Source organism: Typopeltis vanoorti, chromosome 10 (assembly GCF_054136105.1).
Source record: "Typopeltis vanoorti isolate ZY-2024b chromosome 10, IOZ_Tvanoo_1.0, whole genome shotgun sequence".
NCBI classification, from domain to species: domain Eukaryota; kingdom Metazoa; phylum Arthropoda; class Arachnida; order Uropygi; family Thelyphonidae; genus Typopeltis; species Typopeltis vanoorti.
Genome location: NC_143558.1, coordinates 114,876,576 through 114,882,621, shown reverse-complemented (window position 1 = coordinate 114,882,621; position 6,046 = coordinate 114,876,576).

Sequence of the window (6,046 nt, the reverse complement as noted above, 5' to 3'; positions counted from 1 at the left end):
ATATATATATATATATATAACTCGGTTAACATACATAGTTTTATGAAGAATTGAATGACTAGAACCAAGATTTAAGTAAAAAGGTTTTAATATAAAAACACTACTAGTTTCGGCCTGTAACAGCCTTCTTCAGGTGACTTCCAAAGATCCGTTTCTTAATTAGCCACCCCAAACCTTGTCTTCATCAACTTAAATACCCTGGTGTATATAAAATATTGTGTGATTGTGATATTCCTTATTTTAGGCAGACAGACAAATCTGTCGAATTGCATATGGAAGAACACATGAGGGACATTACTTACAAGAGACAGCGAGCGAGTGCATTATCAAGTCATATCCTTTTCTCGGCTAATCCTAATGATGAAAACCAAAGTCACAAAGTCTGTTGGGAAAAATCTACTAACATCTTCCGTTGCAGTGACGAACTAAAGAGAAAAATCGTGGAATCTAGAGAAATCATCTTCAATCCTGTTCATCTAAATAACAACTTGAGCTACAACCTCCCGGATAGTCATTCAGCTGTAATCATGTACCGGCGTTCACGTGAGGCTGCAAGCACGCACTCTCCCAACAATGCAACAAATGAAAGAACAGCTTCAAATACAACTTCAACGTTTTCATGCTAATTATGTATAGAGATTCCCTATGTTGTTCATAGTCTTTTAAATGTTTAGTGTTTTTTCTTTCTTTTATAATGTCACCTGAAGAAGGCTGTTACAGGCCGAAACTAGTAGTGTTTTTATATTAAAACCTTTTTACTTAAATCTCGGTTCTAGTCATTCAATTCTTCATAAAAAAAAAAAAAAAATTTAAATTAAAAAAAAAAAAAAAAATATATATATATATATATATATAAACTCTCAAAATTACGAGGGAGGGCTGAAAAAGTTCTGATAAACACCTAGAACCAAAATGACATTAAAGCAACTGATAGAACCACAAGGAAGAACATATCTTAAAGCCTTTTAATACGCATGATTAACCCCTTAAAATACCAATTAAAAATCAGAAAACGGTCGTTTTTCTACCAGTTGTTTGGGCGAAGGTAATTTGCTGGATCAAATTCATCATTATTTGAAAAATAATGATGAATTAGTGCAAACACACACGAAATAGCCGATACACGCCGTTGGCAACTTTTCTCAGCTGAAAGGAAATAGGCACAAGATTGTCTAGCATCTATATTCGGTTGTATTTATATGTGAAACCAAAATTCAAAATCAATTTTGGTGCAATAAACAAAAGACGTGTCACAGACGTCTTTGTATGTTAAGGGGTTAAACAAATCGTAATAATTATTTTTTTTTTCGTTTAGGATATACAGGGATATACAAATATAGGATATACAAAATTACATATATAGGATATACAAAATTACATATATAGGATATACAAAATTCACGCAAGATTTAAATTTAGCGCCATTTGTGCGGTAAAGTGTTGCCAACGAGAAAAAAAAGACAGCGTGACAGCTGACAGTTCAGGGTTATTAAAAATGACTACACACAGCGAAGAGAGTTCGTTGAATGGATTATGGAACAACAACAAGTGGATGTTTATTTTTCGAACAAAATCATCTTCAGCGATGAGGCTCATTTTCATCTTGATGGCTTCGTTAATCGACAACATTGTCGCATTTGGGATTCAGAAAATTCACGAGTGATTATTGAGAAACAAATGCATCCACAACGTGTCACTGTTTTGTGCGGAGTTTGGGCTGGAGCCATCATTGGTCCATTCTTCTTCGAAAATACGGCTGGTAAGGCAATAATAGTTAATGGTGCTCGCTATCGCGACATGATAATCCAGTTTTTTGTGCCTAAATTGCAATATATGGATGTGGACGACGTGGTTTCAACAAGACGGTGGCACATGGCATACAACCCGGAAAACAATTCAATTACTGCATGAGTCATTTCCTGGCCGTGTAATTTCCCGTTTTGGTGATCAGAATTGGCCGCCCAGATCATGTGACTTAACGCCGTTGGACTTTTTTCTTTGAGGTTTTTTGAAGTCTAAGGTTTATGCCAACAAGCCCACGACCACCCACGCCTTGAAGGAGGAAATTGAGCGCTGTATCGACGAAATTCAGCCACATTTATGCAAAACGGTCATGGAAAATTTCGACAAAAGAGGGCGTATGTGCCAGCAAAGCCGTGGAGGCCATTTACCCGATATGCTATTCCATGCATAACCCTATACTGTATACTTTATGAATCAATAAGAAATTACAATTTTTAATTAAAAACCTGTGTTTCTATCAAAATTACTTCTTGCGTGAATTTTGGGACACCCTGTATAAGAAGAAATGTCAGAAGTTTTGAAGAAATTCGAAAAAACAGAGTTGCGGGCGGTCATCAAGATTTTTGTGCAAAAAAAGTCCGCAACTGAGATTCACCAAACTTTTTGTGAGACTTTAGGGGATGTGCCCCAACATATCAACAGTTGCAAGATGGGTGCCAAAGTTTAAAACTGGGCATGCTGAGACAGATGACCCCATGCCAGGAAGACCTTCAACAGCGATCACACCTGAAAATATCGATGCAGCACATGTCAAGATCCTTAATGATAGACAAATGCCAGCCAAGAACACTGCAAAAACTCAGGATATCTGGGGGATATGCAAGGATAAGTTGGTCATTATCCGCCAACATCTGGCAATGCAGAAGCTTTTGACGAAGTGGGTCCCAAAATGTTTGAATTCCGACCAAAAGAGAGAACATGTTCTCTCGTATCAGGGGATTTTGTGGCAATTTTGAGAACTCAGGTGCAAATGTTTTGACTCGTATTGTAACTGTTGATGAAACATGGCTTCATCACTATGACCCAGAGACCAAACAACAGTCAACGGAGTGGTGACACAAAGGTTCTCCACGGCCAAAGACGCTCTGAACCTAAAAGTCAACAGGGAAAGTTCTTGCCGTTGTCTTTTGGAAAATGGATGGTGTAACTCTTATCAAGTACTTCAAAAAAGGTGAAACTGCTAGAGCAGCAGTTCATTCAGCAGCTCTGAAGGAACTGAAGGAGGTACTGAATAATAAAACGCGGTGGGAACTGAGCAGAGGCATGTTGCTTTTGCAGGACAATGCACCTGCTCACACTGTTCATGAAACTTAACAGACCATACACAATTTGGACTTTCGATGTCTGCTTCACCACTCTATTCGCCAGACCTGGCCTCACCTGACTATTTCCTATTCCTAAATCTAAAGAAACACTTGAAAGGAACAGAATTTACCACAGATGATGATGAAGTCATACCTGCAGCTAAGTGCAACAAGGAAAATGCTCATTTTCTCATTGGATTGCAAATGATGCAGCAGCATTGTAACAAGTGTATGACATTTCGTGGGGAATATGAAGTATAATGTGTTAGTTACATCGTTTTACCTCAATTCCTTCGTGGTAATTATCAGAGCTTTTCAGCACACCCTTGTAATATGCTGCGCATTAGTTTTTCATTTGTAGTGTTTTTAACATACGCTTCCGCTTTGGAGTATATGATGTTAATCTTAATTTTAAAGTTTGTTCTTGAAAACCATTAAAGATTGTAAAAACTCTTGAATATAATACCAATATGTTGGGAAAAATAAAGATTAGACGTGATTTTTTTTAATATCTACTGCAATTACAAGAGGTCACAAAACTTATAAACAAATGTGTGTGTGTGTGTGTGTGTGTGTGTGTGTGTGTGTGTGTGTGTGTGTGTGCGCGTGTGTGGACGAGTGGTTAATGAGAAAGGATGAATCTGTTAATATATTTATGGAAAATCTGGGGATTTTAATCATCATTGGGAAAAATCGGATGAGAAATCTGTTCCAAAGAAGAACAGAGGTAGATGGAATAACAGTTGAGGATGGAAGCTGACTCAATATGTTTGAAGCTGAACTGTGTGTGGCTGTTGACCAGTGACTTTTCATGTTCTTACATGATTAGAGAAAAGCGGAGAAATGCTAGTAACAGTTTGACGGAGCAATATTCATAATAGTAATTGCAATAATAATAATAATAATAATAATAATCAGAAAGTGACTGGGGGTAGTCTGTAAGAGAGGGATAACCTGTTTGGCAGATTTTCCTCTTCTGTATACAATCAAGAACTCTTAGAAAGGTGCACCACACCATTTCGGAGAATAATATTCTAAAGTTAGGTGGATTTAAAGTGTAGGCAGTTGAAGGTGAGAAGTAGTACTTCAAAGAAAAAGAATATGAAGTTTTTGGGAGGCTGAATGAGGCTATGGTTAACTCAAGAAACGGAAATTGATCTTAAGTGGAAATCCCAATATTATCAAAACTAAGAGGGAAAAGTAATATCATTTTTTTCTGGATAATAAGACAGAACTACGAGACTACAGGACTCGTATATTTTGATCACACTGAAATCTAGTAATTTATCTTCAAGATCTTGACGCTTGAATCTTTTAAATGAATATACTAAAAAGTTTCAAGAACGAAGAAGAACAGAGTGTACTGTCAACAGAAAAAAGTATGATAATATTTAAATTTAGAGGTCACTGATGTGTTGGAAGAAGTACTTCTGCTAAAATACAGAACTCTGGAATACTACTGCGTTGATAAAGAAATCTGGTGAGAGGAAGTCATATACCATGACATGCAGCAGATGACCAGAGGGAAAAAACTGAAAATCCAATCACGGAGGGAGACCAAAAGATCGTACTTTGTTAAGAATACCTCGATGCCAGACACGTTAAATTCCCTGGTAATATCAAGAGCAGCCACTTGAGATTATACAAATTTTTTTATGGTGTGTGTGTGTGTGTCCAAAGATAAGAGAGAACGATGATGACTGATGACTTCAATCCAGTTAGGATAGACACCCGTGAAGGTAATAATGTCGCATGTTGCAGTGAATCTGAGGTTATCTGGTGAAGTAGAAGCTAACAAAATGAAGTATATGATTGGGTGCCGCTACAAACATAGTAATTCTTTTTCTTGGATGGAACAAAAAAATGAATCGCCAAATTATCCTGATTACTAAATGAGTGATTTAAACTGACTTAAATTGACTTGGTTGACTTAAAGTATCCGAATATTCATTAGGTAGCTGAGAAAATTCATGAAAAGCACAAAGAAAAAATTTATTGAGCTGTTTTACGAACTTTCTCAAGTTGCATGTCAAAGAAGAAACTCAAGAACAAAGAGTGTTAGATTTTCTCATAGAGTAAGAATTTAAGGATGTGACTGTTTTGCTGTCAGTTGGTAAAAGTAATCATTCTATACCGACCAGAGAATTAGCCTACTGCATGGATGTTCCAGACGGGACAAGTTATATACTGAACTACAAAGCCGGAAATTATAATCAGCTTAGGAGAATACTATCGTTGGTCCCATGGCATCAGCAACTGAATGGGATCAGTAGTGCACAGGTAGCTTTGAAATAATAATGCGATATCTGAATATGTCCCTGAGTCCGAGGAAATATAGAATGGAAGTGAAATGGATGTGAAACCTTATTAAATAAAAGAGCTATAAAAATAAAGTGATTATGTGGAAGGAATATTGCAAGAATCAGATAAGAGAAATTCTGAAATAAATTTGAAGTGTAGTAGTAGTAGTGCTACTACTACTACTACACTGGATGAAAAGATAAAGATACATGAGAAGAAGGTTTGAGCTGTTGCATAACCTGGATAAGAATTCAGCAATAGGAACTGATAGGATAATGGCATGTTGCTAAAAAAGTTCACCCGAACTTGCTAGCCCGTTGACATTTGTATAATTTGTGTTCTAACTCAGGAAATAATAAATATATAAGATTTTAGAGAAGTTGGTAAAAACTCGAATACAGAAATGGTATGACAAACAAGCTGTGCTTTGTAAGAAACAACATGGATTTATGAAAAGTGGGTATATGTATACGCAGTTTACTCATATTTTATAATAATGTTACGATTGAGTTGGATAAAGGGAATGAAAATTATATGATAGTTGAACTTTGCTAAGGCTTTTTTTGACACGATACCAATTGAAAGGCTGTTGCATAAACTAAAGAAAACGGGACTGGAATATAAACTATTGGCTTGGA